We start from the raw sequence: 13,937 nt of genomic DNA on the forward strand, positions 1-13,937 counted from the left end.
GAAGGGAAAATCGGCGGATGAGCGCAAAACCTTCCGTAAATCACAATAGCTACACAAAAAAAAAAAAAATCAGCTGAAATAAATCGTCATCTCCTTTTCAAAAAGTGACGGCGCAGTATGAACGCCATTGGGGAGGATTTACTGCATGGCCTGTTGTATTATGCCGCATTAGTTTTATGGAGGCGGGCCCGATACAATGTTGTCGCAAAGCGGCAATTATTAATTATTGTTGGAGCAGGGGGGGGGGTGCGCGGCGTGTAAATCAGAAAGCGCTGCAAAATATTGACAACGCACTTTGGCTTCCAGATAAATCCGCACCAACTGGCTTGCTGTTCTTCCCTCTCTCTCCGCCAAACAGCAACGGCTGCTGTGTCGCTTTGAGTTACGCTTCCATCATACACACGGGCATCATGCGTGTGACGATGGTCTTTATTTGCTTTTGCCCTTTATTTGTTCGAGCTCAAGCAGACGGGCAGTTCTAATCAAACAGACTGTCGTCCCCCATCTGTGTGAGGTATTAATTTGATTTTTTTTGTTTTAAATTACAATGAGCCAATCTGGAATACGAGCGATGCATGCATATTTTTTATTTTGCTCCTTTTGAATCCGCCTATTCCAATTCCATATGGTCGAAAAATGTTGAAGCCATTTGCCTTTAACACATTAGCTTTGGAGGGACAAAACAATTCTGCCGAGCAACAAGTGGCTTAAAAATCCACACAGAGATTCGAACCCGGAACTTCTTCACAATGATCGCTAACGCTTGTTGGATTCCCAGTAAGACTCGTTTTGAAGGGGAAACCAAAGTGTGAAAGGGGTCTTTATCTGGCACTTTGAGCTTCCGTCGTCTCATTCCGTCACTTTGCCAAACACGACAATCAATCAGAAGAGGGCGCCCACTAAAATGTTGACACTTTGGAGACGTCATGTTTTCATCTGTCAGCTGTGTCGTTTTCCAAAGTCAGTGTTTACTCCTACCAACAAACACATATGCGCTTCTTAAAATCTACACGTGTGTGTGTGTGTGCGTGCGTGTGTGTGTGTGTGTGCGTCTGCACACACGTGCTGCACCAGTGTGTTTTTTTAGGTGTGTTGTCAGGAAGCCGGCTGTCAAACGTGACGGCTGAGGTTGTGCTCATTAGAAGCTTGCGCACAAGCACGCGCACACACACACAGGTTTAAGGGGGTGACTGGTGCGGAAAACAGAGAAGCCATTCAGACAAACTGCACCTGTTTTTTCGAAAATGGTTTAACAAGCAGTTCCAGCACAGAAAATACCTGGTCATAAACACACACACACACACACACAAACATACAGGGATTGGAAAAGTGGAGGAAAATAACCGAAAATATCCAATGAAGCCAACAGTCTCCAGTAATGGGCCGACTGACAGAGCAGTCACCTGACTTGACCTACGGACACCCGTAGACAGACATGACGGGCCAACTTTGTCTGAGTTCCGCATGATCGTCACAAACTTTCCTGATCACGGCAGGAAGAAACACAAATGATTACCCCTCCCAAAAAGAATGTTGACGAGCTATGAGCGCGGCATGAATTAGCCCGGTGGCATTTTACAGAGATGGTGTACACGACTCCTGCTGTCATGCGGCGAGAAGGTTGACTCAGGGCATCATTTGCATACAATTCCTATTAAGCGGACGTTAGCGAGCGAGAGAGTCATCTTCGGAACACTGCCGAGAGATTCCAGGTGTCGGCGAGTCGAAACCACTACAGTGGCGCTGAGTGGGAAGATGAAGGAGGGAGAAATTTATGTTGCGGCAAAAAAATGAATGAAGAAAAGAAAAAAAAAAAAGACTGACTCGACTTTATCGCAGAATGTTTTGTGGGAATAGCTCAGGAGCTTTGTGCTCAACACATGTTCTCCAGATACAAATGTTGAGCCTCGCTCACTCTTCACTGTCAGTTCTAGGTAGGGAATGAATTCAAGAAAATAGTGCATTCAAATCATTCAAATGTGCTAATTTTGCCAACCTAGGGGGAACCTCACTCTGTTCTTTGCACACTAATCTGTTTTCTAGGTTTTTTAACAGTAACAACCAAGTGCACTAGCTGGGAGGGAACTTCAAATTTGATTCAAATTCCCCAATCCAGATTTTTAAATAAATAAAATAGCGCTAATTAGCATTCAGATGTCCTTCTCTTATCTCTGTGTGATGGTGTTTTGACTCTGCGTGCTGTCATTAACCACTTTCAGGTCAGGGCGCTGCCAATTATTGATGTGAATAATAAAACAAAAAGAGGAGGGAGGGATTACATTCTGGCCACAATATCAATAGAACATGTATACACAAATAATATAAAACATGTAATCAAAGGTATGAGGTGAAGCAGCATGTGGCTAAGTAGCCATAAACAATCGTCTGGACGTAGCTCAATGTTTCCTCTCAAGTTCACGGTATAGCGCCTGGCATACATTTAGGCCGCGCAACTTCGAATCCCTTGCTATATTAAAACTAAAAAGACAACTGTGTGTCTTCCACTGTTTACTGCAGCCATATAAAAACACAGCACCACATTAATATATCATCAATTCTGCGGTTAAATCTTCGGAACAGACAGTAAATCATTTTGTGGCTTCTTGCTCTGACTTTTTTTCCCCCTCCCGTTTTTTTTTTAAGCATTGCTCACTCTCGGCCTTGTTCTTATTAGATTTAATGGAGAAAGCCATTTGAAAATGCACAAATCACAGCAGTGAAGCAATAAAAAGAAGAGTGGAGTCTTGCTGCAACACATTCCACATTGCAAAGCGGCTGTGGTGAAAATATCATGCAAGAGCACCAAAAATATGGTTTGGGAGAAATAATTACAAGGGATCTAATTTTATTAAAAAAAAATAAGAAAGAAATAGAAGAATAAGAATTTCTTTTTTTTTTGGGTAAAAATTTTTTTCTATTGGTTTACGTGAACTAAATGGAAGCGCAGAACACATGATCGGAACTAGAACGAAAATTAAACGTAAAAATCAAAGTTTTGAAGCCAAGGGCCCAATGTGAACAAGTGTATCACTGGAACAAATGAGTTACTATTTGCTCCAGCAGAGGATTTGACGAGAAGTACATCAAATAAAGCTTAGGGAATTCTTGAGCCGACAGCAGCTCCAGTTGGACTCCAGCATCATCACGCACACGTGGAGGACCACACACGTGGACTGGACACGCTTCCCTGCAGCTAACGGCGCGTCGTTCCTCGCACGTACAATTAAAGTGGAACGATCCCCCGGAGGGAGGCGGCTATCATAAATATGGAAAAGCCACGGCGTGCCTTCCTCCCTGCTTCGGCGCACGCCGGCGTCGGCGTGTTTGCGCCAGCCGGCTAAGCGCGACGGCAACAGTTCCGTCGCTCCTTGGCCCATCGTCAATGTGTGTGTTCCCCGTCGACGTTGGTGTTCTTCCCCCACCGGGCTCGGAATTGGGAAAGTGACTCGGCTCGGCCTGATTGTGTGCACGGAGCTTGTTTAGGTTTGCGCCAATTTGACGGGATCTGCCCGGTAATCCCCGGCCGGTGCTGGGATGGATTTAGAGTGAAGCTAACATATGCATCCCATCTAATCAAGTAAAAAAAAAAAAACAATTTTCAATGTGAAATACTAAGAGCTGCAAGAAGTCACACATTGCAAATAAACATTGAGCACCTTTGTGATCACAAACACAATTAATTAGAACAAACGATCTTGCGCAATGAGCCACATGCTGCTTCATCAATTACAGTATAATGGACCACTGATACGATTTTCGTGGCGCAAACCATCGCCATTCATCTTGCACGCTTGCTAAACTGAAGTATACGCAAAAAAATACACCCAAAAAAAGCAAAATACACTTTTTTTTTTTTTTTTTTGAACTGTCTTAAGTTTTCCTCCTTTTTCTCATCAAGAATTGTCAGTGCCACAAGACAGAGGCGTATTTATTTGAGTTGGGGCATTCAGTGGAGGCAAAGGGACTGGAGCTTGCGGCCAAAGCCATGAGGAGCCATGGTAACGCTCTAGTGAGCTGACACGTTCCGCTAACACACGTACGCACGCACACACGCGCGCACACACGCATACACACACACCAATTCCCAGACTTTTCCACAGCTGTCATATATCTATGGATGTGTAACGCTAATGGAGGGATAAAGAGTGTCTGTGTACTCTGAATATGTGTGTGTGTGTGTGTGTGTGTGATTATTTCTTCCTCTATTTTTTTTTTTTTTTGCTATTTGATTTGTCTCCTTCACTTTGGGGAGTTGTTGTTTCTGTCTACGAGCCAGTATCTGAAGACGCACACACACACAGATGTGCATAAGGGGAAGCCATTAGTCGCTATAAGAGGCACACAATAAAGGTTTTGTTACAACTGCTTCTGTCAAAAGACAATAAAATATTCATGGTAATAAACTGTAAGGGATCCAAGTAGGTTTTAATATGGAGCAACACACACACACACACACACACACACACACACACACACACACACACACACACACACACACACACACACACACACACACACACACACACACACACACACACACACACACACACACCCTCTCCCTCCCTCCCTCCCTCACTCACTCTCATGATATATATATAGTCCATTATCATGTTCCTAATGACTTACTCATTAGATTAAGAACTAATATCAAACACACGAGTAGTTTACAAGGGATGCATTAAAATACTTTCTTTATGAGCTAATTAACTATTTCTCATCATCACTTTTATAAAATTATATCTATGAAGGAGGGGAATATTTTTGTAACCAAATAACATCGCAATATAATGGGGGAGTCACAATTTTACAAAGGGGGAAAAAGTCATGTGAAACTGTAATTTAGGTGGTATTTGTTATTATGAAGGGAAAAAGGTGATATTTTGTGTTTGGGTGGGAACCTCTATCAATCTAACCTTTCCTTACCTTTGGTTGCTGATTGGCTGGGACAGACAGATGACCCGATACGGCATCATAGTGGGCCGGCTGAAATCCTTGCGCTTCAAAATAGCTATGCGGCAAAAAAAAAGAAAAAGAGAGAAAGACAAACATGAGAAATGACTAAAAAGTAGAACTTTCTACATTGATAAATCTGCAGCGTTGATCTGACCAGACAAATGAACTGAGGCCACACAGGAAGAAATGTAATAAATGTGAGCGCCGGCTTTTTAGCCCCCCAACATTTGCATTGCAGACATACGTATGGTGCCGTAATGGATGACCCCTGCGGGGGCGGCCAGGCGCTTTAATGAAAAATAAATTCACACTCAGTGAGCGATCGTCGTTCTAAAGCGGGACATCAGTCATGTGCGATGGATTAAATGTGGTGGGGAACTTGCGGAACTTTTTTGCAGGGTCTGGGGGCGTGGAAGGGGGGCTTTTTTTTTCCCACACCATGAATAATTCATGTGTGCTGTTCTCAAGTGGCATCAGTCATTTGGATGGCAAAATCTGCGGCCTGGTGGCAACTTGTTGATATTTCAGAGCTTCACTTTGTTTCCATACAACCACCCACCCACCCACACACATATTAGCCACTGTATGTGTCAGAGTCGTGACTCAGTGCTCGTCAAAAAAAAAGAAATGAATGGAAGATTCCTTCCACGGACACTGGCTCCCAAGTTGGAGCTCATTCACCTGTGATGCGCGGATACATTTGGCCTCTCGTCCTGATTAATCGTGGCGATTTAAGGGGACGTTTTGTTTTTTGTTTTTCCCGGAATGGCTGCGACCCATCGGCCGCCTACGGAGAAATGACGTTTTTTGCACTCGTCGCAAGTTAGTAGGCGTCGTTGGGACCCAAGATGGAAACTCCTCAAACTGTTGCTGTCGGGGACAAAAAAAGTCTTGTCAGGTAGCAATTTTGCAAAACTGCTCCAGTGTCAATTGGCGAGCATGGGCAAGGGGAATGATACGCTTCCAAAAAGAGCAACAAAGCGTACACTATCAAATGCTGATGACCTCACTTCTGTCCAAACGGCAACTTAAATGAAATCCCCCCAAAAAAAGCCAGTCTATATAGTGACTTTTAGGACACCCTGTACTTACGGCCGCGGAATGAAGTCACCTCTACAATTTGTTCAACAGCAGCCTATAAACCAGGGGTGTGCAAACTTTTACTCAAGGGAGTCATTTGTGTTTGTGTTTTATACATGTTCAAATAAATATATCTTAATATACACTACCGTTCAAAAGTTTGGGGTCACAAAATTGTTTGGGTGACCCCAAACTTTTGAACGGTAGTGTATATATTTATTTAGATAATTATTTATAGATTATATATATAATCTTCTGTGTAAAAAATCTTATAATATATATGTATACTTATATTCATAGATTATATATAATCTTATACAAATATAAGATATAATTTATAATATTTAATTCATAATATTTTATTATAATAATATTTACACTACCGTTCAAAAGTTTGGGGTCACCCAAACAATTTTGTGACCCCAAACTTTTGAACGGTAGTGTATATATTTCTACATAATTCAATAAACCAACATTTTTCCACCTTTTTTTGTTTTGGAAGCATTTCTGGATGGAATAGTTCAGCCCACAATTTCCGCTATGCCGCTAACCCAAATTAGCACCAATGCTACGGAAATTTTAACAAATGCTTCTCTTACAAACAGAGCTCACAACAACACTTACAGACATCTCGGCTGTCTTGGAAACAGCTATTACGGCCGCTTGGTAGGGGACCTTCTCTGCCACTCCTTTGTGCTCTTAATTAGGCAGCATCGCTTCCAGCCAACCTCATTTCTGCCTGGTTTGTTGCAGCACGACGTGGTAGCACACGGAAGGCGTGCAGGTCAAAGTTTAAACTTGCCTGTAAACCGCAAAAAAAAAAAAAAATGATGAAATACAATTTCACTGGGAACACAATGTTTGATGTGAATTGAAGAAGAGCAGGAACGCAGGAGGTGGTTAGGGCTGGAAATGATACATTTAGAACTATTACTCATCTAATCCACATTCCAGCTCCACCTTTGGCACATGATTGTTTTTTTGCTGGAGCTCCTTCATTTAACAGAGTGTAGTGCATGCGTCAAATGTTGCACAATTGGCGTTGATGCCAGGGTCGAATGACTCACAGAGAACTCACACGTAGTCAGTCAATTAGGGAAAGGGTTCAATGAGGCTAGAGACACTAACACAACTACTCAAGAGAAAAATCAACACCTGTTACACACACCCTTGATATCCATTGGAAAATATTGGCATAAGTATCAAGTGTGTACATTGATGGAAATGTATTTCAAAGGGAACTTGCATGTCTCCAGGCAATGCCTTTCAAAGCTGCCAAGAACGTATTGATTAGCGCTGAGTGGCAACATCGCATCTCTGTGTCCGCCGTAAAATATTCTGTTCCCTCGCAGCATCTGTGTGAAGATAATTTAACGTGTGCTCCAAATCAGTTGTGTGTGTGTACGCTGTCCTCGTTTCACCTCCCCCAATAACCGTAAATCCTGCGCGTAACTGACTCATTCTGTCAAGATGCGAGCGCGGCCATAACTATAATTTTTGTCAAACTGCGTCGGGATATTTATACGTGCCTTCTCTCTTTGCCAACCAAATGAACTGCCCCTAAACACAACATTATCACTTGCGCTCACACGCACGCACACGGGCCTTCCTCGTATGCCATTGGAGGGCAAACTGGGGCCCGAGGGCCACGTCTGGCCCAGAGCAGAGCGTGCATTATTTGTAGCCTTTTACTGCTTGTATATTGCAAACAAAAAACACCTGGTCGAGATAAAGATGTGAGAGTCCTTCCACATTTTCTTTTGAAATGCTTCCGGATTGTTGGCCCTTGGCGGAGTTTGTCGCAAGCAATGGACTGAAAAACTAAACTATCCAATGATCTCTGCTCATGTAAGGGCTGTGAGCTTAAGCCCCTCACCTCTCCTGGAGCGTTCTAAAAACATCAAAACAAGGTTAGGAGCAAGGTTATTTCCACTTTGTTTTTTTTTTTTTTGGGACTCAAATCTTCAAGTTACGAGACAAATCCTTCAGCCACTTTGTCAATGGTGCTGAAAAGGAAGTTGAACTTGTGGTCACAGCAGAAGCAGCCGGGGGGGGATTTGTCAGGGATACAAGGACATTTCTATGCTTAAGCTCAATTATTAAAAAACTGACAAGGCTGGAATACAAATTCATTTTGAACTATATCATCAAACCAGTAGGCAGTGTGTTTATTTTTCTCACAAAATGCAGAAGGGTGGGGAGCCTTCAATTATACACCAGTGCAAAAAAAAAAAGAAATCCCAGAAGTAACTGCAGTAGTTGGTTAGTTGAAAGAAGTTCAAATTTGGTGAGAATTACAATTGATTCTAATCACATTAAAGGTTACAATAATTGACTTGAAAATGGAGGATTTTCCATAGGGCACAAATTGGTCTGAATCTAATTACCTGCACCGAAAAGTCAACTTCTTCATCTAGCGCCTGACAATTTCTTGCCGAAGCCTGCTACAGTTGCGCAGCTAACAAAAAACTGTTGTTGTTGTTTTTCTTTTGCTTCTGTGTGAGCACACAAATCCCAGGAGAGACGCTACCGATGATGTCCAACCTTGTTGCATTATTGAGAATGCGGCTACCAAGCTGCGTCGCCACTGAGTAATAATTTTGGGACACGTGTGAAGTGTGACATTGTCTACTGCCGCCTGGATAGAATTTAGAGCAAGGTTGTTGGATTTTTTATATAAAAAAAAAAAAGGGGGGAAATTCGAGCAGCAGCAGCTGCAATAAATGAAAAGCAATGAGTGTATCTGCTTTGAATGCGTTCATGAAATTCACCTCATTATTTATTGACAGAAGGAGAAGCTGAGGGAGACTCAGAAACATGGAAGAACATGTCCCCTAAATTCATAGAAAGTACACTGCAATAATATGAACAGCAGTAAGATTGTAATAAAGGATAAGAAACTCACTTGAAAAGTGAAATCTGATCAATAATTCACATCCTCTTTATAAGACGTTCAGGTTTGAATGTGGCAGAAGAAGAAGCATGGTATTCATCTTGCATTCAAATGGAGGAATTAAAAAAAGGCAGCGACAAAAAGAAGCGAAATGAAAAAGTTTTGCAAAAGTAAAATAGGGATGGAGAAGAACAAGTCGCTGGTGCAGCGGTACAAAAGGTCACTAAGGTTGTCGCGTTGTTCTTTTGAGTTGAGCGTCTGCGATGAAAGATGAAATAGAAATGTTCAAATCTCTCCAGACAGAGAAATGAAATGGCAAAAAGAGGACTGAGCTCAAAATGAGACAAAGAAGCTGCGAGTCATGATCTGAAAATCACATCTTGCCGGCCGGGGGAAAAAAAAAAAAAAAAGTTTCATGATGAACAGTAAGAATCAACACTTTACTGCCTAACTTAAATGGCCCCCTCACCCCCTCCAAACTTGGACATATTCAAACCCGTTTTAAGGTTACCCAAGTTAGCGTTAGGTCATAGTGTCATATGATGCCAAAAATTGTTTACAGTTGCCTCGAAAAGCGGTGGTGAAGCATTACTTTTGCTGAAATGAAACTTCTAAACTCACTTCAACATAGTTCAAAAAGGAACTTTCTCATTTCAATTCGACATAGTTCCTTGGCATCAATACGCCACAAGATGGCGCCAAAGCCAAATCAAGCACAAGAAGAAGAGCATTTTTCAAACTATGCAATTGTTCAACTGAAATATTTATAACTGTAAAGTCAACAATGTCATTTTTTTAGGTTCCGTTCCTAAAGTGATTCTCTCAAAAGCTCCTTCGGTTTCTTCTCAGTCACACGACCACAAGCAAATATAATCCTTCTTTTATCAAACGTGAAAGCAAAAAAGCACGCTCGCAGAAACAAATTAAAGACCTAAGAGAATAATCAAAAGTTGCGTGTGTGTCTGATCTTGTCCTCTCTCCTTAAGCTATTCTTGGTGAATATAAACTACTTGTGTGTACGCCCACGTGTGTGTGTGTGTGTGTGCGTGTGTGTGTGTTGTGTGTGCGTGTGGGTGTATCTCCTCAAGACGCGCTTGCCAACCAAATTGCCAAAAAAAAGTCTTTCGGGAGGTTTGGAGTTTCATGCCTCGCCTTCAATATTTCATAAGACAATTTGCATAAGTTCAAATAAGAACTCATGACCTCGGCTTTTGCATTTTGATGTGATGTGATGTGCTCTCGACTGATAGTTGAGTCCGTGTCTTGACGACAACATTATACTTATAAAAAAATCATTAAAAAGAAATTTCATGTAGCTCTTTTAAGAGAATCACGCACAATGTTTACAAGCAGAGATGTGAATTTTATAACAATAAAGTCCATATTTTGTACAAATGAAGATGAACTCGTCAATTGACTAGTCATTTTTCTCCTAACAAGGTTCTATCTGCAGCACGCGTCATGTTCTTAGCCGAACCGCATTGGGTGTGTTTGCGTTTGCTGTAATCCGGACAGTGGACAATTCATCTACATTAGCAAGAGATTAACCTGCTCCCCTAAAACATCCATCACCGCCACACGCGCGCATGCACGCACGCACGGGCACGTACGTGTTTGCCGCCCTGGGCAAGGGCAGCGGTGCCCGGGCGTACGTGAAAATTATGCAAAACATGGTGATGCGATGCTGGCACACACACACACACACACACACACACACACACACACACACATGCACACACTGGAAAATGTATTTTGGATCTATCAGGAGACCTTGACACCTTCCAGCAAAGTGAAAACATCACACTCTGCATCAGTAGTTTAATTTGGATCCACTGTGACAGCGGTTAAAAATGGCCAGTACCAATTCCGGCTGAGAGTCCTATCAAGGCAATGGAAACGGCCATAAAAAAAAAAGAAATATGCTGACACGAGAACAAGCACGGCAGAAAATGGATGGATGGATGGAAGGCCAATTAAGATTTAAAGGAGAGCGAGGGTCTCCGGTCCAAGCGCTTAATTGATTAATTCATTGATCAAGAGGCCATTTTTAGAAGCGACGACAGACGCATGACAGAGGGAAGAGAAATAAAGTGAGTGAGTGAGTGAGTGAGTGAGAAAAAGGACGACGGGGTTAAAGGAGATGGAGAGAAAACAGCGAGTCATTCGAGCTCTTTGGCAGCATCGCGCTCTTCTTTTGGCCGTTTGCTTGGGTTGCTGCGGCAACGGCTAGCCGGGCTGCTGATAAGTTGAGCAGATGGTGCGGACTTGTTGGATGGCTTGCTGGTGGCAATGAGTGGCTGCTGGACGCAAATATTGATACTGCTAGGTTGCGGTGCCCTGCCATTGGCTGGCGACCAGTCCGGGGTGTAACTCGCCTCAGGGGATAGATAGGCTGCAATTCACCATGACCTCATCAAGGTCTTCACCAGCCACAGTTTTCGGGTTCTACAGCCCATAGTACCTCCGTCTTCAGTTTCGATCTGTATCATTTTGGCTTAGTCGGCATTTTCCAGGCAAAAAAGAAAATGCCCAGAGGAAGAGCAATGTTGTGAAAGTCAACCAGTGGCGAAAAAAACATGCTGCTTGCACGCGCTGAAATGAGGAATTGTCACAGCTAATTACGCATGCTAAGGTGTGCTGGAAGACACTCAATGAATGATGACTCTGCAGGGGAAGAAGGCGAGAGATGCTTGCACGATGAGGAAGGAGAAAAATGTGCACAGCGGAGATCAGAAATCTGCATTTGTGACCATTTCACAGAAAGACAAATTGCACGTCTCCTTCCCCGCCGAGAAGGGAAACTGAGGCGAGGGGAAAAAGTCCACATGCTTGGAAGCGCCGGTTAAAAGTCAGGCACAGATAAGAACGGGAGGAGACAAGAACGGATGGAGGGGGCGAAAAGACGAGGAGCATCGCGGAGAGCGCCTGCTAACGGAAAGGCGAGCGCTAACATTCCTGGCCGAATAGATCAGCTGGCAAGACGAGAAAGACAAACACGGCAAAGGAAACCGCGTCTAGACTGCTCGCTCGCACGCACGCACGCAGGCACTCACAGATGCGACCTGCTACCACGGACAATGTGGGTGACCGCTTCCAAGAACATAAACGGGGAGAAGGATGAGGACCATACGAGTCGAGGAAAAATCAGGCCCAAAGGTAGAATGAGACAAACGGGGGTTGTGGCGGCTCGTCAATCGCGACCTCCAAATTTGGACTCGTTATTTCCGGTCAAGACCGGTTGACTGATTTGAGTAGCTTCCGATGGGAACTTGCCCGGCCCAATATGGCCGCCACATTGACATTGCTTCGGCAGGCTGCTCTATCATATCTGCTCGTCACTTCAATGTTGTCCTAATTCTATTTTATTCTGTTTTTAACGATTTATAAAAATGGCAAACATATTTTTGTTGAAAAAAAGTGTTTGCATGTGTACAAGTGCTTGCCTGGACATAGACTGTGGTCTGTTTTATCTGAAGTGACTCAAAAAGATTTGTGGTAAAGATAACTTCTGCTTACACTCAGACAGGCTTCAGATCTATGATTAATCCTCTTTCAAGCAGTTGGAAAAAAAAAAATCCAGTCAGACACGACATTTCTTTTACTCTATGCCTCAGGTCAAAGAGGAAATCCACAAAGTTAAAATGAAACTGATGTTGGGCTTCCGGGCTACACGAGGACGGTAAGAGTGGCTCTTTCATAAACACCAGTGAGTCACGCTTTTACATTTGCTACAAATACGTGATATTTGTCATCCAGTTCCATGCGAGTCAGTTTCCTTATTAGTGGAAAAATCTATGAGTCGCACGATGACACCAGGCTAAAAAATATATGACTTGATGCCAACATTACCGACCACTACAAAGACTGGGCGGGGGGGGGGAGCGCAGGAAGTCAGTGATGAATGACCTTGAGTCTCATCAGAGAAAAGTTTGCACTCGGTTGGAGGACGTCGATTTCTCAAGGGACCGGGATCTCATACAGTCACCTGACCCTGACCTCCATATGTGCGAGCGTAGCTTCCTCGCCGAGCTCTCCCGAGTGATTGACAGGTCAAACGGGCTGTGCGCTGATTGCTAATTGGTCTCGGGTAAGTCCAAAACTTTCAATCAGCTCCACCACTTGGAGTGGAAAATAGACTTCCGTGACACCTCAGCGAGTTTTCTCTCCAATAAGAACCTTGAAGGTGACCCGCTCACTGGGATGCCTCCAACTAGCCACGGAAGATGCCTATCATGACCTTATTAGACGTGACGACGAGTCGCTAAAAACGTTGTCTGCTGCCAAAGTATCGAATCTGTCCCATGGCTCTCACCTGTTGGACTTTCAGATGAAGACCGCGGTAGGTTTATAGACTAAAACAGACGAGCTCAACCTGAACGTTCCCGTTGCAATCAGCCGTGGACTTTGCAAGCTGTTTGATGTGTTCGCCGTATATGGAAATGAATTGAAAGCACTCAGCGGGACAGCGAGCAATCGAGCGAGACGAGTGCCGAACGGCGGCGGGGGGATCAAAGAGCAAGCTTGGTATTATCCGGAGCTTCTTTGATGAGTCGCGAGTTGGAATTTACCACCTTCATATATGCTCCACGAATATTATTCCACCCAAAAATGTCGCCATGTGTCTAAATGTGACAAATAGCTAGCAGCTCTGAAGGGCAAGACTGCAGCTTGGAAATGCGAGATGTCGCCGCCGCTACAACTCATTCCGTTGCGCGCTTTCAGAAAAGAACAGATCAGATTAGCAGAGGATGACGTTTATGGATTTACCGCCGATACCGCAACGTCTAATCGGAATTCGGAGGAGTGGTTTTACTTCCCTCCGTCACATTCTAGCCATCGCTGGAATTTCCTACTTTACTCATCACTACACACAACACTACAAAACATTAGGAAGTGCTAAATAAACGTGTTTTTTTGGGTTTTTCTAAATCTGCAAAATAGGAGGGTAAGATTTTCTATTTGGTAAAAACATGCGTCATTGAATTCAATGTAATTTTTTTTTTGCTTCAAT

At 43.4% G+C, this 13,937-nt stretch overlaps 1 protein-coding gene across 2 annotated transcripts in view; it reads right to left on the reverse strand.

Moving 5' to 3' along the window:
* The window catches only part of trps1 (trichorhinophalangeal syndrome I), a 93,526-nt gene that overhangs the window by 72,497 nt on the left and 7,092 nt on the right, over positions 1-13,937 (reverse strand). For both annotated transcript variants that reach the window (XM_037263199.1, XM_037263198.1), the window contains exons 6-7: positions 6,658-6,835; positions 4,924-5,008 (exon numbers count right to left, since the gene is read on the reverse strand). The gene's annotated coding sequence lies outside the window, so the exon portion shown is untranslated. The remainder of the gene's footprint in view (positions 1-4,923; positions 5,009-6,657; positions 6,836-13,937) is intronic.

The sequence above is a fragment of the Syngnathus acus genome, chromosome 11 (assembly GCF_901709675.1).
Source record: "Syngnathus acus chromosome 11, fSynAcu1.2, whole genome shotgun sequence".
NCBI lineage: Eukaryota > Metazoa > Chordata > Actinopteri > Syngnathiformes > Syngnathidae > Syngnathus > Syngnathus acus.